This window comes from Palaemon carinicauda, chromosome 19, assembly GCF_036898095.1.
Source record: "Palaemon carinicauda isolate YSFRI2023 chromosome 19, ASM3689809v2, whole genome shotgun sequence".
In the NCBI taxonomy this organism is placed as follows: Eukaryota; Metazoa; Arthropoda; class Malacostraca; order Decapoda; family Palaemonidae; genus Palaemon; species Palaemon carinicauda.
Genome location: NC_090743.1, coordinates 74,909,995 through 74,933,888, shown reverse-complemented (window position 1 = coordinate 74,933,888; position 23,894 = coordinate 74,909,995). Strand labels below are relative to the sequence as shown.

Here is a 23,894-nt window from a genome sequence, read left to right as displayed (position 1 = left end):
TCTCACTTCCGACTGAGAGCAGGTAAGTTCATAACTTCATATGAGTAGGGAAAGTTCTAGCAAGGAAGAAATGTCCACTCCTTTGAGCCTGAAGGCTAGACTTAAGGCTGACCGATAGCCTTTCACCGCCGAGACTGAAAGGCGCATTTCTTCCCGCAAATACACGAGGAACTCCGCTATTACTGGAATAGTGGCATTGAGTGGAGAGATACCCCTTCCACGACACCAACCACAGAAGACTTTCCACTTCGCCTGGTAGACAGATGCGGATGACTTTCGCAGATGTCCAGACATCCTAATCGCAACTTGTTGCAAAAATCCTCTCTCAGCGAGGAGATGCTGGATAGTCTCCAGGCGTAAAGTCGTAGCAAAGCTACGTCTTTGTGGAAGATGTTGGCATGTGCTTGTCTGAGTAGCTCGTGTCGCGGAGGGAGTTTTCTCGGAAATTCCGTTAGCAGTTGCAGAAGGTCCGGAAACCATTCCACGTGATGCCATAGCGGAGCTATAAGGGTCATTGAAAGATTGACCGATATTCTGGTCTTGTTGAGCACCCTCCTCATCGAACAGAACGGGGGAAAGGCGTAGACGTCGATGTTGTCCCACCGTTGTTGGAAGGCATCTTGCCAAAGCGCCTTGGGATCCGGGACTGAGGAGCAGTACAGTGGAAGCTTGAAGTTCAACGCTGTCGCGAACAGATCCACAGTCGGGGAACTCAACAATGTCAGGACTTTGTTGGCTACTAGATGATCCAAAGACCACTCGGTACTCACTATCTGAAACGCTCTGCTCAGACTGTCAGCGAGCACATTCCTCTTGCCTGGAATGAAACGTGCCAATAGCGGAATCGAGTGGACTTCGGTCCATCTCAGTATCTCTACTGCAAGACAGAATAGCTGCTTTGAAAAGGTACCTCCTTACTTGTTGATGTAAGCCACTACTGTGGTGTTGTCGCTCATCACCACCACAGAGTGACCCGCCAGGTATTGCTGGAACTGTTGTAGAGCCAGGAATACGGCCTTCATCTCTAGCAGATTTATATGGAGGCACTTTTCTGATTCTGACCACAAGCCTGAGGTCCTGTGGTGCAGAACGTGGGGGGCGTTCGAAAACAGCATCAAATCCAGGGGGAGGACGAGAAGATCCTCTCCTCTTCGTAGGTTCTCGTCTGTCACCCACCACTGGAGGTCCGTCCGTTCCGCGGGTCCCATAGGGATCATGACGTCCGGGGAATCGTAACCTTGATTCCACCGAGACTTGAGTCGCCACTGGAGGGATCTCATCCTGAGCCAAAGATGAGAGGTGACCGAGGAGACGTAACCATGATTGGGCTGGAAGTTCTTCTCGTCTGAGGAAAGGGCTTGCGACCCTCCTCAGCCTTGCTATCCTATCGTCTGATGGGAAGGCTTTGTGGAGATTGGTGTCTATGATCATGTCTAGGTATACCAGTCTTTGAGTGGGAAGCAGAGAGGACTTCTCGAGATTTACCATGATCCCTAGTTCCTGGCAAAGTCCCAGAAGTTTGTCTCTGTGTCGAAGAAAGGATGACTCCGAGTCAGGTAGGATCAGCTAGCTGTCCAGATAACCGAGGGGACGGATGCCGATCCTGTGTGCCCATGACGATATTAGGGTGAACACTCTGGTGAAAACCTGTGGTGCTGTGGAGAGACCGAAACACAGCCCCTTGAACTGGCAAACCTTGTTGTCTAGGCTGAATCTTAAGTATTTCCTTGAAGACGAATGGACTGGGATCTGGAAGTACACATCCTTCAGATCCAGTGTACACATGAAGTCTTGCGGTCTCACTGCAAGTCTGACCGTGTCTGCGGTCTCCATACTGGACGGAGTTTGCTTGACAAACTTATTCAGAGCCGAGAGGTCCATGACTGTTCTCCAGCCTCCAGACGCCTTCTTTACAAGAAAGAGTCGACTAAAGAAGCCTGCAGACCCGTCGAGGACCTCTTGGAGAGCGCCCTTCTTCAACATGGTCTGGACTTCTGCCTGAAGAGCTTGCCCCCTTGCTGATCCCATGGCAAGGGAGCTTAACGACACTGGATCCGCTGTCAGGGGAGGTAGAGATGTTGTGAACGGGACGCAATATCCCTGACTGATTACGGAAATCGTCAAGGAATCGGCCCCGAGTTGCTGCCACCTGTTCGCACAACTTTGTAGGCATCCCCCCACTGGTGGACATGCAGGGGGACTGCCAGTCCTAGCGTTTGCGGCCTCGGCCCCTCCCTCTAGGATTCTTTCCTCCCCTGGAGGACTTAAGGGCTTAGACACCACCATCTTTGCTGCCTCTGCCGGTTTTGTGGTTTTGGTAGGGCGTGGCTTCTGGGGTGCTGGAGGTTTATAGGGCTTCGATGTCAGACCCCTATGTAGGAGGGAGTCCTGGTTGGACTTCCTCCACCTCTCAGCTTCCTGCTCTACATCCCTAGGCTCGAACAAGTTCTTTCCCATAATGGAAGAATGTCTGAGCCTGCTGATCTCGGTATCAGGGACCTTTTGATGGAACCTCTCAGACACCGAATCTCGACCTTTCAAGATGGTGTTAGCCCACAAGTTCGAGACTTGGTGGGCTAAAAACTCGATCGTGCAAGAGCCCGAGAGTAAAAAGGTCTCCATAGCCTTCCTGGTACTTTCTTTGGATAAATCCTCCAAATGTATCAGGATACGTAAGGTCCCTAGCCAGATATCCAGCCACGAAGTGGCCTGCATGGCACACTTCGCCACCTTCTCCTGGCTAAGGATCTCCGTTGCCGAGAACGAGACCTGCCGGTTGGAGTCTCTTAAGAGGGACTCCCCTGGTAAGCTCTTCCAACGAATGGTAAAGGGGAAGAGCCAAACAAGTCTCCTCTACGATGTTGAAGTACCTCCTCTGTTGGACACGAGGAGGTGGGAGGACCTTGTTGCTGGCGCTGGATTGGCTGGAGGAGGCAAGCTCGGAGAGCTGGACTTCGATCTTGTCTCTGGCACTCATGACCCCTTGAGACCAGGGCAAAGCCGCACTGGCCTTCGAGGGTTTTTGAGTCCCAAAGACTCGATCCAAGACCGTTTCTTTGCCCTCACGACGTGGAATCTCTGGGTCAGCAAACCCATTGAGATTCCTCATAAAGGTCAGAACCTGCCAGAACGCTTGTTCTGATTCCTGCAGCTCTCATCCTGAAGGACTAGCAGCGAAGTCTCCTGTCCCCAAAGGCTCTTCTTGGGGGGACTCGCGGATGTTCTCCGAGTGACTGGCTGACTCCGGTCTAAGTCTTGATGAAGACTTTGGTACAGTCTTGGAGTCCTTCGACTCCCTCCTGGGAGGGATACAAGACTCCAACAACGACGGGGGTAGGCCCTTCTCCACCCCTAATCGAGAAGACTTTCCAGCGCGAGGTGGGGTTTCCCTCATTTGTGCGATAGGGGAACGCCTCACCTTACGTGACTCCCCTGAGGACGGGAAGTCTTTGTCCAAAGAGGAGGGAGAAAAAGTCTGGCGGGGTGAGGAGGCTTGCCTCAAGGACTTACGAGGAGTCAGCTTTGCCCTCGGAGAAGTTACCACGTTTAAAACTCCTCTTTTCCTCTTCAGGGGAGTAGAAGCTGCCAAGGATTTGTGGCCCAGGTCCGAGAGAACAGGCTTAAATGCCTGCAAGACCGCTCTGACCAGTGTCCCAAACCAAGGCTTCTGGCTGACGGCTGTGCTGTCAGATACTCCCTCTGGAGGGAGGGGATCGACCGATCCCTGGGAGGAGTTACCAAATGGGGGTTCGTATGAAAAGAAGAGGATGATGGAGAAGAAATATCCCTGGACCTTTCTGGAACCTTCCCCCTGCCGGCGAGCGCGCTGTTCTGCGCTTGCGGGGGAGGATGTGGCGATGACGACCTTGCCGCACGTTGTCCTGCAGCCTCGAGTGAGGGAGGGTATTGGCGATTGCGCTGGGGAGCGCGCTGACGCTCGCGCGATGGAGAATACCCTAGGTCGCGAGCAGGAGACCGTTGGCGCGCGCGGGCGATGGCGAGGGTGCGCGCGGGCGAGCGAGGGTGCGCGCGGGGCGAGCGAGGGTGCGCGCGGGCGAGCGAGGGTGCGCGCGGGCGAGCGATGGCGCGTAGGAGCACGTGCCGGAGACAGCAGAGGGTGCACAGAAGGAAGATTGCGCGCTCGCACGCGCGAAGGTGAATGTTCGCGCGCGGGGCGCGCAGGGTCAGAATGAAGAGCCCGTGCGGGCGATGATACCGTTGGGCACGCGCGCGCAAGAGAGATATCTCCTGCGCGCGGGCGCGCATGTGTGCACACATCAAGCTGGGGAGATGGGCGTGGGCGTGCATCCTCGTGGGCGCAAGTGGGAGACTGTGCGCGAATGCGTGCCGGCGAGGGATGGCGCGCAGGTGGAGATCAACGGCGCGTTGGTGAGCGCTGATGAGCAGGGGAAGTATTCAACTTCCCTACTGCGCCCAGATCAGATGATCGTGGGCGCGCAGGAGAGCGCTGGCGCGCAGGAGAGCGCTGGCGTGTTGGCGAACGCTGGCGCGCTGGAGAACGATGGCGCGCAGAAGGTTGAAGGCGCACAGTAGCGCGCTGGCGATCAGGAGAGCGCTGGCGCGCAGGTGAGCGCTGGCACGCAGGTGAGCGCTCACACGCAGTTGAGCACTGGCGCGTAAGGGACGTATGCGCCAGCTTGCGCATACGCCCTTGTAGCCCCGAAGGGACTGTTGCCTGTCTCACAACAACAGGATGCGACGGCGCCCACAGCGCATCAGCAGCCAGGAACAGCGACGGCAGGTCAGCAGGTCTGACGGGTGGAAGGTCGACATGTCCTTTGTAAGGACGACCTTCCACCGAAGGGGATCGCGAACAATCCGCCGAGAGGTCCAGGGTTGTAGCTGGGACAGTCGGAGAATGATGACAAGGCTCTTCTGCGGCGGACTGCGGCGGAGACGATGAACCGAAGAGGCGCCTCCTCACACCCTTGTGAGGTGAAGGAAGGCCTCTCCGGCAAAGAGGAAGGCGAGCTTTATGCCGTATGTGCCCTCTGGGGGCCGTAGGGTCAGCGACCTGACTGTCAGCAGTCCTCCGAAGAGGAGTCTCTGTGAGTGAACTCCCCCGAGGGGGAGAATCACCAGCAGGATAGACTGTTGGACTTAGTTCCTCCCTCAAAGGTTGAGCAGAGGGAGAAACTAAGCCTTCAGCTACAGCAGGTTGATCAGGTGCAGAGGTCGGAGATACTGCATCGGAAGCCTCTGCCACCACAACGTCGACGATAGACAAAGGATTAACCTCTGCCAAAGTCGGCGATAGTTTGACAGTGGCCCTCAACTGAATCATGTCAAACAAGGCTTCCTTGAAGGGCGAACCCTCAAGCCCCAAGGAAAACCAAAGCTGAAACAAATCATTAGTACACAAATTAATATTTAAATCCTCCCCCGAGAGAGGAGGAGGAGCTGCCTCGCTATGGGAGGCAACTCCCTTTCCCGAACCCGAGTTCGGGAAACAGAACTATGGCCTACACTACCACTCGACAGTTTCTCGGAAGAAACCGATCGAGCGGGAGCTTCAGAGGAGGTTTAGGCAACGGACAAAGAGTCCTTGAGAATTTCTCCTTTCAAAGAAACCTTCGAAGGAGAAATATCTCGCTTGGACTTCTTCTGTCACCGAGAAAACCTCTCCCACTGGGAGGTAGACCACTCCCTACACTCACCACACTTATTAATTCTATCACACCGTTGGCCCCTACACTAAGGACAAAGGGTGTGAGGGTCCGTATCGACCGCCGATATAAACGTACAGTACCACAAGGGCGGTCGGGTAATCCAGGACACTTGCGCATGATGGCAGAGGCCAACTTCAAACACACCTGTAGAAGAAAAAGCAAAAAGCATTTATGGCTGTCAGTGAGGCGAGGGTGAGAGCGGACATATCCGACTACCACCCGAGCCGAGAGCAAAGTGAGCTCAAGCACAGGTGTGTGTGAGGGGGGGGAGGGTAGCAAGCTACCCTCCCTACCCCCCGCTAACTAGCGGTGGGGTAGTAAACCCTCGGTAAAATTCTAATAGCTCGTCATTTCAGCTACGCCGAAAGTAATAACCCCTATTAAATAGCGTGGTTTGTATGTCGGTTACGGAACAAAGTTTTGAGCGAAGCAAAAAATCTGTTTTTGGGTGAGATAGCTATGTCGTCCTGATGGACCCGCCCTCATTTCTATGAAAAGGACTTGGCAGGATCCCTCACGAAACTACAAGGAATAAACATGGCGGCGACGATGGCGCCATTTAGATACTCAAGGTAGTAACGGAGGCAGGGTACCTTGATAACGGCTCCCCATCTATTTTTGCCACTTTCCCCCTCGAAGCGAAAATGCTATTTGGGGTGGAGATTGCTATGTGTCGTATCAAGATATACGTCCCCTGATATTATGCGATTTCCTTAAAGGAAACTTTAAGGATATTCGTGCCAGGAGTTAGAATTCTGGAGACCTAAAGGTAAATTCTCTGGGAATATCACTGTAGTCAAATATACCCTAGGAAGCTACTTAAAGGAACCTTCCATTAGGACAACATGGCTATCTCACCCAAAAATAGATTTTTCGCCTCGCTCAAAATCCGATTATTTAACTTGTCTGTGGATAACTAGAAAAAATTAAGAAAATACTTTTAAGTGAAATAACAACAACAAGGCCCCTACCCTAAATATGAAAATCTCTATTTCAGAACTTCCAAAGATAATAGACTGTGTCTTGTAATAAACAATAAATTTAGTGCAAAATAAAATATAAATCAATTATCTTCTTTGTTAAAAGCATTTAATTTTGTACAAACAGACATAGGAGCTCTTGATAAACACATAGGCTAGCTTTCTATCAACAGCAAGATCACCTGACCAAAAAAAAATTAAGGGGTCATGAATTGGATGCATAAGACCCTTGGAATGCATCTATTTCTTATGTAGTGGACTTAGTGTAAACATGACAAATTCGAAGATAATTTGTATTTTTCCTAACCATACAAACCTTAGCTATTTACATTGGGTTTACTTTTTAGCGTCGCTGAAATGGCAAGCCATAAGAATTTAACGAGGGTGTATTATGCCCCCACTAGTTAGCAGGGGGGTGAGGGAGTGGTAGCTAGCTACCCCTCCCCCCCTCACACACCGGTGAATTGCTTCACTTTCACTTAGAGGTAGGACTTGTCTTGGGGGACAGGGCTGGCGGGCAAATATATGTAAATAGCTAAGGTTTGTATGGTTAGGAAAAATACAAATTATCTTCGAATTTGTCACTTGTTCCGTAACCGAAATACAAACCACGCTACTTACATTGGGTGACTTACCCCTTAAGAAGGGTGGAAAGTACCCAGCCATACTGGCTTTGGCTTTACCCGGGGACTCAGAATCCGAGTGAGTCGCACTCGAGAAAAGGAGTCCCTGCACCTCACAAGTTCCTTGCTCCGCAAGGAACCGTGTGGCCTACATAAGCTTGTGTGTGAAGGAAGAAGTGTGACCCATCCTAGGCAGTTGACCTGGAGTTCCAGAAGGAACTCTGGGTTAGGACGTTCCCAATACCACCTCGTCAGGGTATGGGGAACGCGACAGTATTGACTCAATACTCGGAACACAAGGAAGCATGGTTTACCTGTAGAGGCTTGAGGTCAGCTATGCAGAGACCAGGATGCTGCTTCCCAGTAGAGGGGATGATGAAGAAAGAAGTAAGGGCCAGACATACTTCTTTCGTTCATGCAGACTAAAACCTGATAACAATGCCCTCAACCTTCTGCTACCTGTCCAAAAAGGAGCCTGAGGTTAGACCAGCTGTAGTGTAGCCACCACAGAGCGATAGAAACGTATCGATACTCCTGTGGGTCACGTCCTGCAGGAAGCCGGCTGCGAAGGTCATTAGACGCTTCCAGCTTGTAGCACCTGCGTCACAGAGTAGTATTACTGGAAGGCGAAGGATGTTGCAATGTATCCGACATCGTGCTGTAGGGCGACGTGACGGGGGAGGGTCTGGATTCAGGTCGAGATGAATGTCCTTGAGTCCAAGCTGAAGAGGTATACTGGTGACTCTCCGACGTGTCCTTCTTGTGCTCTCAACCCGGCTGCACGTGAGGACAAACTGCTGCTGTTCCCAAAGATAACCCCTTGATTCCTTTACTGGCAAGAAGAAGAAGGTTTGGGTCATCTGATACAGAATGGTGACTCGAAATCTTGAAGGAATTGGACCGAAGAGCCGGGACCCCAAGATTCTGAGTCTAGCCAACCACTCAGGAGCGAACCTGAATGTTGCCTTCCCCCATTCCTTAGAAAGGGCGGAGTCATACGAGACCATGAAGATTGCTTACACACTGGCCGCGGCCAGAGTGAGCAGGAGCCCCAAGACGGAATATGATCAGAGGCCTGGCGTAAAGGGTCTTGAGAAGATCTCTTAAGGGACTAAAAAGTCCGAACCATGATCCTGGTTGGAGGTCTCACTCCGACTAGGGCAGGGACGTTCGCAGCTTCGCATGAGCGAGGAAAGGTCCAGCGGGAAGGAAAAAGTTATTCCATTCAGCCTGAAGGTCAGGGAAAGGCTGAGCGACAGGCTTCATTGCCGAGAGCGGAAAGGAGTTTCTTCCCGCCGAAAAGCAATAAGTTCGTTATTGCTGGAGAAGAGGCCTCAAGGGAAGAGACACCAACCACAGAAGACTCTCCACTTCGCCTGGTAGACCCCTGCGGATGACTATCGCAGATGACGCATCCTCCGCCCCGCGACTGTAGCGGGTTGTCTCTTCTTGAGGAGGAGGAGTAGTGTCTCCAGGCATGAAGCCAAAGCGACGCCCAGGCTCGTGAAAGATGTTGCAGTGTGGTTGTTTGAGTAGCCTGTGCCGTGGGAGAAGCTCTCCGGGGAGTTCCGTCAGGGGAAGCAGAGGGTCCGGAAACTGTTCTGCGTATAGTCCCAGTGGAGCTCTCAGGGCCATTGAAAGGTTGACAGACAACCTGGTCTTGTTGAGACCCATTCTCATCAGACAACAATGGTGGGAAGACGCAGGCGTCGATGTTGTCCCACCATCACCGGAATGCATCTTGCCAAAGAGTCTTGGGGTCTGAGGCTGGGGGGAAGAACAGCAGAAGCTTGAGGTTCCAAGCTGTTGCGATCAGGTCCCCCAGGCCAGGACATGCTGGTTACTAAAGGCCAAAGACCGACAGGTACAATCTCTCTACTAGGCTCTGCTCAGATAGTCGGAGAGAACATTCCTCTGCCCGTAATGAGCGAGCCGATGGTGGTATTGAGAGGATCTCAAATCATCTCAATATCTCTACTGCAAGATGCGAAGGTATGAAAATGCGTCCCTTGCTGGTTGGAACACGCCAGTACTGTACCATGAAGTCGTCGCGCATGGAGCGACTCGGCAGAAGCTGTAGGATCTGTAGAGGGGCCAGACTACGGCCCCTAACCCTGCCTAAATGGAGAGGTATCCTTCAGGTCCTGACCATAGGCCTGAACCAGAACATGCCACCCACCCCCCACCCCCCTTTCTTTGACGAGTCCGAGAACAGCATCAAAACTGTGGGGAAAGGACGAGAATATCCACTCCCATCAAGAGGTTCCATAGGTCAACACCCATCGCAGGTCTAATCGTTCCGCTGGTCCCATAGGGGCCAGAAAGTCTGGTTAATCGTTGCTTTGAAACCACCGGAACTTGGGCCGCCCCATAGGGAACTTATCCTGAGGCGACCGTTCGGAACTTTAGACGGGTCAATGAGGAAAAGAGACCTAGGAAACGTTCCAAGGTAGGGCTGAGAGCTCTGCTTGACTGAGAACAGGTACTGCGACTCTCCTCAGCCTTGCCACAGTCAACTGAGGGGAAGGCTCGGAGGAGGCGGAAACACAATCTGGCGTCCCCAGGCGGTTACCCATCCAAGTACCGACCAGACCCGACATTGCTTAACCTCGCTGGACGGACGAGAAGCGGGGTTTCCAACGTGTTAAGGCCGTTGACTCAATATCATGGCTAGATACTCCAGATGTTGAGGCAGAAGTAGACAAGGCTCCTAGCAAATTACCATGAACCCCCACTCATGGTAAGGATCCGGAAGCTTGTCCCGGCGTTGAAGAAGGTCGAACCCGAGCCTACCGGAGTTGACCAGACCTCCAAAAGGCGAAGGAGGCGGAAGCCTGATCCTGAGCGGCCATGAGGAAAGCAGGGAGAGTTCTCTGGGGAAAAACCTGCGATGCCACGGCGGGATCGCCACACTGCATCTTAAGCAGGAACACCTGTAGTCTAGGCTGAATTCCAAGAGCTTCCTGGAAGATGGATGGAATGGAAACTGAAAGTACCCGTCCTTCCGATCCAGGCCCTAAGGAGTCCTGTCGCCTCGTTACCAGTCTGATCAATTCTGCTGTTCCACGCTGGACGAAGTTTGTTCGACAAACTTGATCAGAGCTGAGAGGTCGACTATGGAATTCCCATCTCAGATGCTTTCCTACGAGAAAGGATCGACTGAAGAAGCCAGGGGGTGAAGCCGTCGACGATCCTATGGAGGACCTTCTCCTAAGGCATGGATCATTCTGCCCAAACGGGCAAAACTCTTGCCGACCCCATGGCATAGAGGTTCAGTGACAGTGAATTCGTTGACAGAGACGGCAGGCGCGATATCCTTGGCTGATCACGGAGATCGTGCAGGAATCGGCATCGGGAAACTGTTATCCGGATGAGTAACCTTAGGCATCCTTACAGCGTGAGACCTGCAAGGGGGGGTTGCCAATCCTAGAGTTCGTGAACTCTGCCGCTCCCTCTAGGATTATGCCCCCCCGGGAGAGCCTCCCGTGCTACCTGTTCCTGATAGGAGGGGACTGGTATTGGACACCTTGTCTTAGTTGTCGTAGCCGGTCCAATAACTTAGGCCGACGAGGCTGAAAGAAAGAGGCGCTGGAGCCCTGCAGGGTCTGGAAGAAAGCGCCTTGGAGGAGTGAAAACAGAAGTCAACTTCCTCCGCACAACCGCTGTCTATGTCTCTGTCCTTGGGCACAAACAAGCTCTTCCCAAGGATGGAAGGGTGTCTGAGATTGTCGACATCCACAGATGAGACACCCGAGAGGAAGCCCTCGGTCATTGCGTCCAGATGGTCCAACATCTAGCTTGCCCGCAAGTTCGAAACTTGGCGATGAAGAGCCAAGGTGCTTGAGCCCAAGAGGAGGAAAGTACCCATGATCTTCCTGGAGCTTCCTTGTACAAAACCTTGGGTCGCAACCGAGGAGGGAAAGGACCTAGTAAGACCCTTTCACGAGATGGAGAAGAGGAAGGGGTAAACTAGTCACCCCTTGGCCGATGGAGGAATCTCGAAGGGAAAGCTCCCTGGGAATGACGGGGAAGGGCTAACCCAGGTTCTGGAAAGAAGAATATTGCTCAGACCTCCCTGAAGATTCTTCCTGCTCTCGCAAGTGCCATGCTCTGCGTTTACGGGGTGAGGCCGAGTTCTGGAAATACGCTCCAGAAGACTCGCCAGGCTGGCCATGTTGCGAAACCCCAACGGGAATCGCGGTCGCAATCGCCCTGGTGCTCGCGCGATGGTGAATCAATGGTTTGCGTGTGGCCGAACGTGGAAGCGCCCACGCAGGAACGCAAACAAAACTGCGCGAAGGAGCGCAGAAGGAGGGCGAGCGTGGTAGGAAGGGCGAGAGCTGGTGGTCGCCGAGTGATGACCCATAGGCGAGCAATGGATACTGCAGGAATCAAGCCGACGGAACACCGTCGGTCCGCGCGACGGAACACCGTCGGTCCGCGCGACGGAACACCGTCGGTCCGCGCGACGGAACACCGTCGGTCCGCGCGACGGAACACCGTCGGTCCGCGCGACGGAACACCGTCGGTCCGCGCGACGGAACACCGTCGGTCCGCGCGACGGAACACCGTCGGTCCGCGCGACGGAACACCGTCGGTCCGCGCGACGGAACACCGTCGGTCCGCGCGACGGAACACCGTCGGTCCGCGCGACGGAACACCGTCGGTCCGCGCGACGGAACACCGTCGGTCCGCGCGACGGAACACCGTCGGTCCGCGCGACGGAACACCGTCGGTCCGCGCGACGGAACACCGTCGGTCCGCGCGACGGAACACCGTCGGTCCGCGCGACGGAACACCGTTGGTTTGCGCGCGGGCGAACATTGGAGCCCATGTGCGCGGTCACGCATTAGAGTAGGAGCGCGGTCACGCATTAGCGTAGGAGCGCGGGCACGTGGGTGTGCGGTCGCGCGGGCACGTGGGCGCGTGGACGCGCAGGCACGTGGGCGTACGGGTGAGCGCAGGCGGTCGGGAGACCGATGGCGCGTAGGCGGGTGATGGCGCATTGACGAGCGATGGCGCGTTGACGAGCGATGGCACATTGACGAGTGATGGCGCATTCTGGCGAGCGATGGCCCGTAGGCGAGTGACGGCGCGTTGGCAAGCGATGGCACATCGGCAAGCGATGGTGCATCTGCAAGTGATGGCGCATCGGCAAGCGAGCAGTGGTGCGTAAACAAAACGCTAGCGCGCAGGCGAAGAATCGCGCGGGCGCGTAGGCGATCGCTAACGCGTAAGAGACCATCAGGAAGGTGAGCGCTGAAGCAAGCTGTTAATCAGGCGATCCTAGACAGTCAGAAAAAACCGCTGGCGCCCATAGGTGCGTGGCAAAAAAGGGCGCGCAGATGTGCGCTGGCGATTGAAGAAAGCTGGCGCACAGAAGGACAGAAGTAAAGGTGAGCGCTGGCGAGCAGGAGGAAGATCTACAGCAAGACTCAGCTACCGGAGATCGTGGTCCACAGCAGGTGAGCGCTAGATCGCTACTGATGGTGTCCAGGGGAACTGACACGCGTGCAGATCGATGGCGATCGTTGACGCGTAAGAGATTGCTGACGAGCAGGCGAACGTTGACGCGTCTGTGGTCGCTGGCGAGCAGAAGGCAACGCGTGGAAGCCTGTGCGTAGAAGAAGAGTCCTTGTCCAAGACCTGAACCGAAGTTCCAGATCGCGAGGGCGAACGTGGGTGCACAGGGCTCGTAACAGGAACCAACAGGAACAGCAGAGATGATCATCAGGAGAGTGCTGACGAACAGGAGAGCGCTGGCGAACAGGAGCGCGCTAGCGATCAGGAAAGCGCTGATGAGCAGGAGAGCGCCTGTGTGCTAACGCTGAGCAGGAGAGAACAATGCAGAAGGGCGCGCAGGGGAACCCTGACACGCAAGGGAAGAACCCCCGTGGGAGGCAACCCTTTGCCCCGAAGGGATCGTTGTCCGTCAGGAGACTGATGTCCGTCGGAAGACCGTTGTCTGTCCATCGGGAGACTGAAGTCCGTTGTCGGTCGGGAAGACCGTTGCCCGTCGGAAGACGAGGTCAGACTGCTGTCCATCTGCACCAGGGGCGGAAGATCAAGAAGAAGGAGTTGTAGGCTGCATACGGAGATTCAAAAAGGCGCCTCTTGGCACCCTTATAGGGAGATGGGAGGCCCTTACGACGTAGCGGACGGTGAGCTTTACGGCGAAGGCAGCCAACAGCAACAACAGCATAAGAGTCCTCCGAAGAGGAGTCTCTATGAGTATACTCTCTTGCGAACGAAAGAGAAACACTTCGTAGAAGAGACGGGTCAACCAGTGACCTAAAAGGAGCAATCCTCCGAAGAGGGGCTCCTGCAGTTGCCCAGCCCCTTGAGCGTAACTGCAGGTGCGACCGCTCAGCACCAAGAGCATAGTCGCATGAAAAAAAGGCAAGAGAAGAACCCCCCAAAGGGGAAAAACTCAAGCCTGGACAGGAAAAACTTCCCTCGGAAGGAAAGTTACCCACCCAAGGAGGCGAGCCTCCTGAGTGTTCTAAAATGAACTGGAGAGCTGTCAATCATCACGGGAGTACTTCCAGGAGAAGGAGACACGCCCCAGACGAAGATCTATAGGGGAGGCAGCAACAGCCGAATCCCCAGGCCCCAACAAGACAGCTCACTCCGTTGTCACATTACAGAAACGAACTAGATCGGTAACTGTGAAAAATAAAACAAAAATCATTAGTTAACATTCATTCCCCCGGGAAGGCTCCGAAGAGGAATCCCAAGGGAAAGGAACACAAGAATTACACAACAGGCACGTGCACCCAACCACTTACACTCACGGAAGGAGAGCTGTAACCAACACAGAATTATAACAATTATAATTATGTAACTATGTAATTATGTAATTTAAAAATGAATGAACACTAAAGAAAGAACGAAAACCCCGAAAGGAATCGTTCTAAAAAGCTGAAAAATAAACAAATACAATTAGATTCATAAACTAATTGAGACAAAACGTACGGCGTAGCAACCTCCCCACACGGGAAGGAAGCTACAAAGGCGTAGTAAAAGTAACGTAGTAAAAGGGTGAACGACCTCGAGAGAGAGAGAGAAAGACCGAAGTCAAACTCGATCGCAACCCATGAAATTACACCATGGTGGCCTAACTGCCAAGGGCTCCATGGAGATATCGTACACTACACACACAAGCACAAACTCTGAAAAGGAAACTTACTGATTTCTATACTCAAATATATACATAAACATGAGAAAATGTTTACATATATATTGAGTAAAAGAAAAGTAAGTGATTAAGTAAAGACAAACAATGGCTGCCAAGCGAGGACAAAGACAGAGACATCTGTCCATGTCCGAGCCAAAAGTGAAAGTGAAGCAATTCACCGGTGTGTGAGGGGGGGAGGGGTAGCTAGCTACTACTCCCCTACCCCCTGCTAACTAGCACGGGGGTAATACATCCTCGTTAAATTCTAATGGCTCGCCATTTCAGCTATGCTAAAAGGTAAACCCAATGTAAATAGCGTGGTTTGTATTTCAGTTACGGAACAAATGACAAATTTTGTTTAAACAATTTATATTTTCCTACATATACAAACCAGTCTTTTATTTAAGAGCATTCTGAAAAGTAATGGAAATGGTGACTAAAGGTTGGCTTAAGACAAGTTGGAAAGCCTAGAAAAATGTAAATAATTATCCTCTAACTAGATGTCAATTGATCATTTCCATCAAAAAATTTAGTCTTCTCAGTCATAATAGTATATGAGCAAAAGGAGAATGACTCCTGTAAGCTACTACACAGCTTGGTACAGGGAGGCTAAAAATTATTGGATCTGAGTCAGAATGAGTTTCAAATTTTTTTTAAAAGAACTTATGAAACAAGTAGGAGGTAGCTTATCATCCTGAAGGCCAATACAGTACAAGAAATGGGCCTGTGCCAATGCTCTACCACACCCCACCCATCTTGAAAGATTGGAGAAAATCATTAGTTTTTTAGTAGAAACTCACAATGGGGTATTCCTTTGTGTACCTTACCTACATCAGGGGTTGGTCCAGCACATGTATCAGACTGACGGCTGCCGACATTTGTCTTAATTTCCTGTGTAACTGATAGGTTCCTCTTCAGTTCATGAGGTTTCACCTGGAAAAAATTATACTTTATTGCACTAAAAAAAAGACACTAGCATTCAGGATTAAGCTGATGAGTTTGAAACAGAATAAAAGAAGACACTCATGTGAAACAGAGAAGTATCCTATCCACATCCCCACCGATGGTAAGCAAATGGAGGGGACAAAAAAATTAACATAATCTTTCATCAAGGGTTCATAAGTTTTAAGTTTTGGCCACAAACTCAAAAAAAAAGCCAAATGGGTGAGATTAAAACATTACAAATATCCCACTCAATGCAAGAGGATCTAAAATTAATTCATAATGCTTTACTGGTTAACATAAAAAACATATGACAAATTTGGAAATGATATGTATTTTTCTTAACTATACAACATGGAGCTCTTTACAGTGGAGAAGTATTTTGACGATAGCTGAAACCAGCTGTCAAGATTTTTATGAGGTGTAACTACCCTCCGCTAGTTAGCAACTGGGAAACGAGGGGGTAAACTAGCCAACCCGCTCACACCTGTACTAGTAACAAACCGTCACTTTGCAATTGCAGCTTGACTTCCGGGGGAAGGTTATGGTGGGACCAGTAGGTGTATTGTTAGGAAAAATACAAATTATTTCCAAATTTGTTATTTGTTCTGACACTACATTACTGTACAGTATATACAAACCATTATGCTCTTTACTACCACTAAAGAGTTGTGGGGTCCTTTGACTAGACAGACAGTACTACATTGGATACTTCTCTCTGGTTACGGTTCATTGTCCCTTTGCCTACGCATACACCGAATAGTCTGGCCTATTCTTTACATATTCTCCTCTTTCCTCATACACCTGACAACTCTGAGATTACTAAACAATTCTTCTTCACCCAAGGGATTAACTACTGCACTGTAATTGCTCAGTGACTACTTTCCTCTTGATAAAGGTAGAAGAGACTCTTTAGCTACAGTAAGCAGCTCTACTAGGAGAAGGACACTCCAAAATCAAACTATTGTTCTCTAGTCTTGGGTACTGCCATAGTCTCTACAGTATCTTGGTCTTCCACTGTCTTAGGGTAGAGTTCTCTTGCTTGAGGGTACACCCGGGCACACTATTCTATTTTCTTTCTCTTCCAATTGTTTTGTTGAAGTTTTTAGTTTATACAGGAAATATGACAAATTCGTAGATAATTTGTATTTTTCCTAACTATACAAACCTTAGCTATTTACATGGGGTAATTACTTCGGCGTAACTGAATGACGAGCCATAAGAATTTTAACGAGGGTTTACTACCCCTCCGCTAGTTAGCGGGGGCCTCACACACACAGTGCGAACTCCACTTTACTTAGAGGTAGGACTTATCTTGGGGGACAGGGCTGGCGGGCAAATATGTGTAAATAGCTAAGGTTTGTATACTGTAGTTAGGAAAAATACAAATTATCTACGAATTTGTCATTTGTTCCGTAACTGAAATACAAACCACGCTATTTACATGGGGTGACTTAACCCTTAGGAAGGGTGGTAAGTCCCTGCCATACTGGCTTTGGCTTGCCCGGGGATTCCATATTCGAGCGTTTAAGTACTCGGACAATAGGGAATCCCTGCTCCTCGCTAGCGGTTGTGAAACTGCCGCGGCCTACGTAAGGTGTGTGCGAAGGTGAAAAGTGACTCGTCCTAGGAAGTTGACCTGGAGTTCCTCAGAAGGAAATCTAGGCTAGGACTCTCCCAATACCACCTCGTCAGGGTATGGGGACATGACAGTATTACACTTAATACTAGGAACACAAGGAAGCATGGTCTACCTGCAGTGGTTTGAGGTCAGCTGTGCAGAGAACCCAGGATGCTGCTTTCTCCAAGGGAGGAGAGGATGAAGAAAAGAATAAGGGCCAGACAGATCTTTTCATTCATGCAGACTAACACCAGGTAACAATGCCCTCAACCTTCAGCTACTTGTCCATTAAGGAGCCTGAGGTTTAGACCAGCTGTTGTGCAGCCACCACAGGGCCGAAAAAAAACGTATCGAGCCTCCTGTGGGTCATGTCTTCCAGGTAAAGGACTGTGAAGGTGGTCTGATGCTTCAACACCCCAGCTTGCAGGACCTGCGTCACTGAATGATACTTCATGAAGGGCAAGGACGTAGCTACGCCCTTGACATCATGCGCTCTAGGGCGATGTGACGGAGAAGGGTCAGGATTCAAGGCCAGGAGTAACACCCTGCGAACCCAGGCTGAGATGGTATTCCTGGTGACCCTTCTCTTCGTTTTTCCAGTGTCCACGAACGAGGCTTGAACCTGGGGACGAACTGCAGCTGTTCTCTTAAGACACCACCTCAGACTCCCTACTGGCAAGGTAGGAGATGGTTTGGGTCATCTGTTACAGGATGGAGACTCGAAACCTGGAAAGAGTCGAACCGCGGGTCCGGCACTCCCCGATTCTGAGTCTTGGCAACAAAACTCAGGGACGAACCTGAACGCTACCTCCCCCTATCCCCTTGAATGGAAGAAGTCGTAAGAGAGACCGACCATGTAACTCGCTTGGTCGAGGATAAGGCTAGCAGGAACACTGTCTACCCGGTAAGGTGGTGATCTGGGGCCTTACATAGTGGTTCGTAGGGAGGTCTCTTTAGAGACTTGAGGAATCGAACCATGTTCCAAGGAGGAGGTCTCACTTCCGACTGAGGGCAGGAGAGAACATGGCTTGGTATGAGGAGAGAGAGTTCAAGCGAGGGAGAAATGTCTATCCTTTAAGCCTGAAGGCAAGACTTAAGGCTGAGAGATAGCCTTTCACAGCCGAAACTGAAAGGCACATTTCATCCCGCAAAACACGAGGAGCTCCGCTACTGCTGGGAGTGGCATCGTGTGGAAGGATACCCTCTCCACGACACCAACCACAGTAACTCGCCCCTTCACCTGGGAGACTACTGCGAAAGACTTGCGCAGGTGTCCAGACATCCTAAATCCTCTTTCTATGAGGAGATGCTGGATAGTCTCCAGGTGTGAAGTCGAAGCGAAGCTACGGCTTCATGGAGGACGTTGGCATGTGGTTGTGTGAGTAACCCGTGACGTGGAGGGAGTTCCCTCGGAGGCTCCGTAAGGAGTTACAGAAGGACTGGTGAGCCATTCTGCGAGAGGCCCTTGGGGTCCGGGACCGGGGAGCAGTACAGCGGGAGCTTGCAGCTCAGCGCTGTAGCGAACCGGTCCACAGAGGGGAGCCTCACAGAGTCAGGACTTTGTAGGCTACTTGAGGATCCAAAGACCACTCGGTATCTAGTATCTGTGTTGCACTGCTCAGACTGTCGGCGAGCCCATTCCTTTGCCCGGAATAAAGCGAGCTGCTAGAGTGATCGAGAGGTACTCGGGCCATCTCGGTATCTCTACTGCAAGATGGGATGGCTGTTCTGAAAAAGTACCTTCCTGTCTGAGCATGTAAGCCATCACTGTGGAGTTGTCGATCCTCACAACCACAGAGTAGTCCGCCAGGCTTGGTGGAGCTACTGAAGTGCCAAAAACACGGCCTTCATCTCTAGTAGGTCTAGAGAAGGTAACTTCCTGGTTCTGACCACCGGCCTGAGGTCCCGTGGCTCAGAATGCGCCCCCCCCCCCCTTTCTTTGACACGTCCGAAACCAGCATCAAGTCTGGAGGGAGGACGAGAAGGTCCACTCCCTTTGGTAGATTCTCGTCTGCTACCCACCACTGGGGGTCCGTCCGTTCCAGTTGTCCCATAGGGATCCAGGTGTCCGGGGAGTCTTGTCCCTGACTCCACCACGACCTGAGTCGCCACTGGAGAAAACTCATCCTGAGGTGACTGTTGGAAACCAGACGGGCCAGGGAGGAGAAATGGTCGAGGAGACGTAACCACGTTTGGGTTGGAGGTTCTTCTCGTGTTAGGAAAGGTCTCTCGACCTTCCTCAGCCTTGCAATCCTGCCGTCTGAAGGGAAGGCTTTGGGAGATTGGAGTCTAAGACCATGCCTAGGTATACCAGACTCTGAGAGGGCTGCGGGGAGGACTTCTCAAGGAACACCATGATCCTTAGAACTTGGCAAGTCCGAGAAACTTGTCCCGATGGCGAAGAAGGGTTGCCTTAGAGTCTGCTAGGATCATCCAGTCGCCCAGGAAACGGAGGAGACGGATGCCGATCCTGTGAGCCCATAAAGAGATCAGAGTGGACACCTCGGCAAACACTTGAGGTGTTGTGGAGAGACCGAAGCACAGCACCTTGAACTGGTATATCTGTCTCCCAGGCAAAATCCAAAGTACTTCCTTGAAGACGGGTGGACCGGGATTGGAAGCATGCGTCCTACAGGTCCAGTATACACATGAAGTCTTGTGGTCTCACCGCAAGACTGACCATGTCTGCCATCGCCATGCTGAACGGAGACTGTTTGACAAACCTGTTAAGTGTCGAGAGGTCGATGACCGGTCTCCAGCCTCCAGACGCCTTCTCACAGGGAGGAGTTGATTAAAGAAGCCTGGGGACCCGTTCGCAACCTCTTGGAGGGAGCGCTTCTTCAACATGATCTGGACTTCTGCCCGGGGGGCCCGTCCCCTTACCGATCCCTACCCAGGGAGGAGGGAGGGGCTCGTTACCGACACTGGATCTATTGAAGGAGGCAAGCTCAGAGAGCTGGCCCTCAGCCTTGTCTCTGGCACTCTTCATTCCCTGAGACCAGGGCAAAGCTGCACCGACCCTAGGGAGTTCCTGGATGGCGTAGATTCGGTCCCGGACCGTATCCTTCCCTTCACGAGGAGGAATCTCTGGGTCTGGGGTCCCCTTGAAAATCCTCTTGAGAGTCAGGACCTGCCAGAACGAGAGTTCCGACCCCTGGAGCTCTCCTCCTGATGGACTGGTAGCGAGGTCTCCCATCCCCAGAGGCTCTTCCTGGAGAGACTCGCAGACATGCTCCAAGGGTCCATCTGGTTCCTGTCGGATCCTTGCGGAAGACTGGGCCTTCGGTTCCCTCCTAGGAAGGAAACAGGACTCCAGCAATGAAGGATGTAAGGCTTTCACCCCCTCCGCACAAGAAGATTTCTCAGGAAGAGGCGGGGATTCCCCCTTTGGTGTGATGGGGGAGAGGACCGGATCTTCCGACCCTCCTGGGGATGGGTAATGCTCATCCGCAGGGGAGGGGGAGAAGTCTGAGGAGGGATAGGAGCCTGCGTAAGGACTCGCGAAGAGACAGGATAGTCCTTGGAGGAGATACCATGTCAGGGATTCCTCTCTCCCTCTTCAGGGGGGGAGGAAGTTGCTACTGATCAGTGACCCCAGTCAGAAATCACAGGCTCATCGCCTGCGTAAGCGCTCTGACAACGGTGTCCCACCAGGGTCGCTGACTGTCCGTCGCGCTGTCAGATAGTAACTCTGGAGGGAAGAGGATCGTTCGATCCCTTGGAGGAGTTGACACATGAGGGTTCCCCGGTAGAGAATCTGCAATGAAGGGAGAAGAGACCTTTGACCTGTCCGGAAACCTCCCCTCCTCTGGAGAGGGCACTGCTCTGCGCTGCGGGGAGGGGGACGCGAAGGTGGCCTGACCGCCAGAATCCCTAATGTAATCCGGGCGTGATCGTGTTGGAGAACGGTGCGCCGATCACGCTGGTGATTGCGCGAAAAGCACAGTTATGGGTAGCGCGTGAATGAAATATGCGTAGCAGGATAACCGCGTTCGCGCGCACGCGTACTCGCGTGAGCGTACTCGCGTGAGCGTGGGTGTATCGGCGATCGCACGGGGGAAACCCTCGGTGCCCGCGCGGACGATCCTCAGCGCTTCCGCGCGTATGAAGATCGTCGGCGCTTGTGCGCAAAAGAAGATCATGGGCAATTGTGTGGGAAACCATCCCACGGGCGGACGATCTCAGCGACAGGAGATCGCCGGTGCTTGCGCGCGACAGAAGAACATCGGCGATTGCGCATGGGAAACCATCCCGCGCGCGGAAGAAATAACGCTGACGATCTTCGGCGTTAACGCGTGTACGAAGATCGTCGGCATTAGCGCGAGAGAAGATCGTCGGTGATTGTGAGCGGGAAACCGCGCGCGGATGATCCACGATGATCGCGTGAGGGCAACCATCCCGCGCGCGGACGAACCTCAATGATCGCTCGCGGGAAATACTGTAATCCCGCGCGCGGAACGATCTTCGGCGCTTACGCGCGTTATGAAGATCGTCAGCGCTTGCGCGCCTAACGCGAATAAGAAGATCGTCGGCTAACAATCCTCGATGATCGCGCGCGGGATAGTTTACCGCGCGCGGAAGGATCTTCGGCGCTTACACGCGTTATGAAGATCGTCGGCGCTTGCGCGCCTAGCGCGTATCAGAAGATCGTCGGCTAACGATCTTCGACGATCGGCGGACGGACCTCGAAGATCGCGCGCGGGATGGTTTCCCGCGCACGGACGATCTTCGACGCTTACGCGCGAGTGAAGATCGTGTGCCCCTGCGCGTCAGTACGCAGCATAAGATCCTTGGAGAGCGGGCTAGGTCGAAGGATCAGCTAACTCGTAGATCAGGAACTGGGATGTGTCCCTAAAAGGGAGGGCATCCCCTGAAGAGAACCAAGGCAGGTCTGCTTCAGAGAGCCGACGATCAACTGGAAGTACTGCTAAACACTCCGAGGAGTGGTCTCTGTGAGGAACCTCTCCCGCGAACGGGAGAGGTGTCCTTCGTAGAAGAGACTTGGAGACACCACAGGCTGAACTGCTGGTGAGCGCCTGTGCGCTATCTCAGGAACTCCAACGATGTGCGCTAATGCGCAGGGAACGTTGGTAGCAGCCTCTAGAACAGGATGTCTCTGGAAGGCAGTCTCAGGAACAGCAGGAACAGCAGCCGAGCGCTAGCGCGCAAGAGAACGTTGGCGCACAGGGGATACCTACCGCTTAAGGGACTTACTCACGATGTGAGAAAGCCTCTTCTTCCCCGGAGGGAAAGGAGCCCGTTGGATAATGGGGAGCGTGAGCGCCCAAAGCGCGTCAGCAGCCAGGAACTGATACGGCAGGTCAGCAGGTCCACTGAGGGCACGAGAGACCAAAGGTCTAACGTAGCCTGAGTAGCGAGGCCCCGAGGGGTTGAGTTGCGAGACCCCGAAGGGTCAGCGCAACGAGAAACCGAAATTTCCCAGTCACTAATCACCGAAGTGTAGAAGTGACTAAAGTTATGAGAGCCCGAGGGACCTGCGTAACTAAAGTTCCGAGACCCCGAAGGGTCAGGGAAAAAGAGAAACCGAAGTTTCCCTGTCACTAAACATAGAAGTGTTAGTGACTGAACAGCAAGCTGTTTCAACAGGAACAATCCTCCAAAGATGAGACTCTATGAGTGGCCTCTCTCGCGAATGAGAGAGGTGTGCACTTTGTAGAAGAGACTGGTGATGGAGCCCCCAAGGGCCGTAAGATCAGCTGACGTAAACAAGAACAATCCTCCGGAGAGGAGTCTCTATGAGTGTCCTCTCACGCGAACGGGAGGAGACAATTCGTAGAAGAGACAAAAAGGAGCATTCCTCCGAAGAGGAGCCCTTAATGCGGCCTCCCTCGACGAGAGGTCAAGACTGATCTTGCAGCTGCTCAGTCCCTTGAGCGTAGCTACAGAAGCGACCGCTCAGCCCCGAGAGCACAGGCGCAGTACCATAGTCCGGCCTTGCAACCGCTCAGCCCCTTAAGCAAGTTACAAGGGCGGTCGCTCAGCCCCAAGAGCATAACCGCCTAAGGACCAGGAAAAAGGGTAAGAAGGGAAGTTAACTAACTACCCTGGAGGCGAACCTCCTTATCGTTCTTGGATGCATTGATGAGCTGACAGTAGTCACGGGGAAACTTCTAAGAGAAGGGAACGCCCCTGACGATGTCCTAGAGAGACGGCGGCAACAGCAGACTCCCCAGGCATAAACAGGACAGCTCTGCTTCGAAGGCACACTACAGGCACGAAGAAACAGCATCGTAAACTGGGAAATAAAAAAGAATAATTATTTAACAGAAATTCCCCCGGTGAAACTCCGAAGAGATACCCCGAGGGAAAATACAACATAAGAACGAAAGTAGGTATGCGCCCTCCTCCCCCACTGACATGCACGGGCGAGGGGGGAGGACGAAAAAACTTAACAAAACAGAATTATAACAACTATAATTATGTAACTGACTTTGAATGTTCCAAGAATCACAGACCCCCAAAGGGACGTGTTCCCCGAGCTGAAAAGTTAAAAATACAATTAGATTTCATAAAAATAATTGAGACAAATAAAAACGAAATAGCGACTCGGCCCGAGAACCTATCGTAGAAGACGTAGTACGGAGTAAGAGGTGAACGACCTCGAGAGAGGGGCCGTACTCCACGAAGGCAACCATGGTGGCCTAGGAGTGAACAGCCGTGACCAAGAAGAGAATCGTGGTGGCCTAGGGCTAAGCCGGCGATCACTCTCGTAGACGTACACAACACACACCGCACAACACTGAAAAGGAAACTTACTATATTCTATACTGTACACAAGAATATACATAAACATCAATAATGTTTGAATATATTAAGTATAAGAAAAAGTAAGTTAAAAAG

General features: G+C 52.3%; 1 protein-coding gene across 12 annotated transcripts in view; it reads right to left on the bottom strand.

Annotated features, from left to right (window-relative positions):
• Positions 1–23,894, bottom strand: part of LOC137658678 (zinc finger protein ZFP2-like) — a 196,301-nt gene that overhangs the window by 113,239 nt on the left and 59,168 nt on the right. For 7 of the 12 annotated variants that reach the window (XM_068393639.1, XM_068393649.1, XM_068393640.1 and 4 more), the window contains exon 2: positions 15,298–15,403. The gene's annotated coding sequence lies outside the window, so the exon portion shown is untranslated. The remainder of the gene's footprint in view (positions 1–15,297; positions 15,404–23,894) is intronic. The other 5 variants (XM_068393647.1, XM_068393646.1, XM_068393645.1 and 2 more) reach the window with 1 other exon arrangement.